Source organism: Papaver somniferum, chromosome 9 (assembly GCF_003573695.1).
Source record: "Papaver somniferum cultivar HN1 chromosome 9, ASM357369v1, whole genome shotgun sequence".
Lineage (NCBI taxonomy): Eukaryota > Viridiplantae > Streptophyta > Magnoliopsida > Ranunculales > Papaveraceae > Papaver > Papaver somniferum.
Genome location: NC_039366.1, coordinates 190,056,418 through 190,060,579, shown reverse-complemented (window position 1 = coordinate 190,060,579; position 4,162 = coordinate 190,056,418). Strand labels below are relative to the sequence as shown.

At 35.9% G+C, this 4,162-nt stretch overlaps 1 long non-coding RNA gene across 1 annotated transcript; it reads right to left on the bottom strand.

Annotated features, from left to right (window-relative positions):
• Positions 1–321: 321 nt before the first annotated feature.
• On the bottom strand, positions 322–2,087 carry LOC113308308. Its single transcript, XR_003339653.1, has 3 exons — positions 2,020–2,087; positions 1,798–1,904; positions 322–905 (listed from the first exon to the last, which is right to left on the bottom strand). It is a non-coding gene; the product is annotated as an uncharacterized LOC113308308 (long non-coding RNA).
• Positions 2,088–4,162: the final 2,075 nt, after the last annotated feature.

The window sequence follows — 4,162 nt, the reverse complement described above, 5'->3', positions numbered from 1 at the left end:
CTTAGAGACTAGTAGTTAGATGATGGGTTTTGTGGAAACATTTTTCGTAAACCCTCACGAGACAATACTCGTCTGGTAATTCACCTAACAGCTCCAAACATTACTACATATGTTATAAGTTTAGTTGCAATGCCTACAGAAGTGATTTAAGGTTTAACTATCATATATATATTCTCCTTTATTATATACTCTCTTTTCAAATGATTAATATAGTGACCATGACAAATTAAACTTTCAAGATAAAAACACATTACATCATATTCATGATATTCATTACCATGAAACTCTAGATTAAACTAAAATATAAGATAACACGTCACATCATAAACATCACCTTCAAACTCTTCATTAAACTATAGCATAACAACACTTGATCATTACATTACACCAATTCACACCCATGATATTTCCAAAAAGATTATCATACGTGTTATTTGCTTTAGAACAGTGCAGTTTCATATGGAACTTACAATTAGGAGTTGAGCATGAACCCATTTTTGATTAATCAATCTTCATTTTCTCTGTTGGTCTGAAGTTTTTGCACAATTCATCTACATTTTCATCTTCTTTAGCCTTCATTGCATCGTTTAGCAACTGTACGTCTTCATGACAGTTTTCATATTTACATCGCAAATACCTAATCTGTTTCGGCTTCAATTCAATTACCGTTGTAACGCCGGAACAACCTCTTTGTGGATATTTGGAATACATCCAAGGCAATGCATCAGATTATGGCGTTATTAAATTGCCCTCCGCAGGATAGAGACCAAGATGAATAAAACTGCACCAAGATGATAGGTTTTGTGGGTATATCTATATGTCGACCCTCACGAGACAACACTCGTCTGTCTGGATCACCTAGCGGTTTAAAGCCTTGATACACCACCTAGTTGCAGCGGCTATGCCTGCGAAAGGAGGTTAGGTTTAGCATTCAGAAAACAACAGATGGACTATCTTAAGTCGTATTCTAAAATTAATAAAATCATTTAAGCATCTTATAGTTAAGTTCAATGAAATTGATTCACGACATTGAACCTTTATATCTCAGACACAATACCAATGTTTTCAATAAAGAGTATGCATTGTTTCGTAGGAGTGTGAATGGAGTGCATGGTTAAAATTAATGGTCAAACAAATATTTTTGTGATGTGCCAAACGATTGGGCGTCAAGCTTTGGCGATTTCATAGTATGGTGTATGGCGACTAGTGGTTAGGCGATGATCCACATCTTCGGAGGGAAAATTCAGTTTGGCGCCGAGCCATTCGGCCCAAAAATTATTTCTGCGATGCTAAACCATTTGGCACTCAGAGCTGAGTGTAGATTATACCCAACGTAAGGTTTTTTCATGGTTCCTCAACAAACTAAACCCCGATAACGCTGGAGGAAACTACTTAACTAGCCAAAGCTACTTAAGTTTCCTTAATAACATTTTTAGAAATATGGGTCTTTGCATTGTATTTAATATACAATTACTCATACTTATAAAACATAAACCACAAGAACAATATTGTGTGGTTGTCATGGGTCTTTTAGGATTTTCCAATTGTGATAAAGATTTGTAATGAATTTTCAAAAGATTTTATAATAAAGATCCTCAATTGTGCAAACTTCAGGATTTTCGACGAGGTTTATTTAAGCTAATAAATCGATTTTTAATCATCATTTTTAACAGTATCAAACAAACAAAAGGAAAATAACTAGATAATTAACTAAACATCCATGATATGCATCTAACATTAAAACAGCGTGTAAATCAACTAATAAATAAATACATAATGAAAGATTAGTTGTCTTACTTTTATTGAGAGGAGATACCATAATGCTATCGAAAGATGATCATCGTGGTTCCACCAGGTTCCCAAGCAAACCCATTGATCCGCTTATAATCCATACGGATTCTCCACTACATGATCCAAAATCAAACATTTAAAAGATTCAGAGAGAAAACATACAAGTGAAATAAAAATAATAAGTAGAAGACAGCAAGAGTTAAGCGTACACATAAGAAGAAACGAGACCTGTGTTTTTTCGTTCTTCATTTAACAGTTTGGTCACCAGAGAAAGGGTTAGATCGATGAAGTGTAAAGATGGGAGAGTGAGACTAGATTTTATAACTGGACATACCAGTGGTTAAAGAAGTCAAGCAACCAAAATTACTCTCTCTTGTCTTGTCAACTGAAGAAAGACAGTAGCTTTTTTCCTTTTTCCAAGCACTGAAAGACAGTGCTAGCAGATGAAATGACTAGCTAGGTATCCTAGCGCAACTATTCTGTTTTCTCGACTGTTTTCTCTATCAAGTCTCATAGGATACTTGTACTTCGTCTTTGTATCGTGAATGGAATTTTGGAGCGTTTTGCTTACCAAGATAACACGGCACACCGCATGCAAAGCCTGATTCATGAGTTACAGATATTCAAAGACTTTTAAAGTCTGCTTACGTTGTGTATGACAATTTCTCAGTTGTGAAGCACACTACTACAGTTTAGGAGGATACCAAATCGCATGCATATAAAATTTGGTACATTACAAAATGAACTGGTGCCCCCATATGTTAGTAATGTTGTTTGTTTCTTGCAAATTATATATTAAAATGGTTTTCGAAATGCTTTCCAAACACTGCTAGGCATTGACACGAAGGTAAAGAACCAGAGAACACATTAGCCTCAATTTGAGACATTGTCCTAATTAAACCTGCAAGTGATGTTTGGTATAACCGATTCCGCGGTGGTTTGTCTATCTGCAGCAATCTTATTACTTATAACTAAATCATACTTGAAATAGTACTAAATATATTTATTGAAATTTCTGAAATCGGTGTTTGTTGTTGGGACACTGCCTCTCATAAAAAAAAAATCTCTTTTTTTTTCTGAAGCATACTGCCTCTTATAATGTTATTAGTGCAGAGTGCAGACAAGAAAAAGTTAAGCTTGGTGGAATCGATAGGTTGCTTGGCTGTTCAGGTGAAGAAAAGGCATACCAAACTAAGTACCTATAGCGCATGCATGCTCTTAGAAGCCACTATGTGGGCCAGTTGCTTTTATTTTTCTTGAAACATCTCCACTCAACTTTGCAGGATGCCATTGAAAGGTCTTGTCCTCCCTTGTGCCCTATACTAGTCAAAAGATGCGTACGTACACAACCATGTTCAGTAATACACTTCACATAGACACGCTTGTGGTGAAACATGATAGAAATCACGCGTGAAAGAACAGTGTCAGTAACAAGTTAAAAGTCACTTAAACAGTACTTACATTAGAATCACGCGTTAATGCGATGAACGGGAGACATGGTTATCATTGGCCATGGGTGAGATTCACGGCCACACCTTATTGTCCAAAAGTGTTGTTTTGTGACGTTGATGGCGGTAAGTTATTTTGGCTGTGTGATCGAGTAGAGAAAAAGTTAGGGTTATGCAAGGGAAAAGTAGTGTTGTTTATGTTGCAAGTTTTACGACTACTTGTAATTGCCTACTGTTGATTCCGGCACTGTATGGCTGGTTAAACACCTTCCTGGCTTCCTCAACCAACTGTTGGTCCTCTACTGGCTTGTTAATATGTTTTTCTAGGGAAAAAGTAGAGACTCGAAGATACTTTGATAGTGGTTTTGGAGAAGAGACTTGATCGAGTTATTATCTTGAGAGTGGTGCATTAGCTATTTTAGAGCAAATTAATAAGAAGACCTCATAGAAAACCAGAAAACCCATTGTCTGTTACAGGAAAATTAAAGTTTATATCCTTGTATTTGTTAACCGTCTTGCAAACGGAGTTGCTCAAGTCTTAGCTCAATGGGCTAAAACTAACGTCATTCATATGGCTTGGTCTATACCCCTATTTGGCTCCTGTCTTGTCTATGTGAGGACCATAGGGCGGGTCATATGTAATTTTCTGTTTGTTGCTCATAAGAAGAAAAAAAACTACCGTTATTTAATCGTTTATAAATGGTCTTTATATAGTTTCATTGGATTTATTTTAGCAACTGGTTACTCGCATCTTATGTACAGTACTGTTGCTTCAAAAACAAAAACAAAAAGAATCATATGTATACCGAGACTTAGAATGGCACAGCCAATGATACTACTGTGGAGTACATGCCTTTATTGTTATTGGAGACGCTTTCCTTTTTCTTTTATTTGATTTGTATTTTTCTTTTATTTGATCCGTC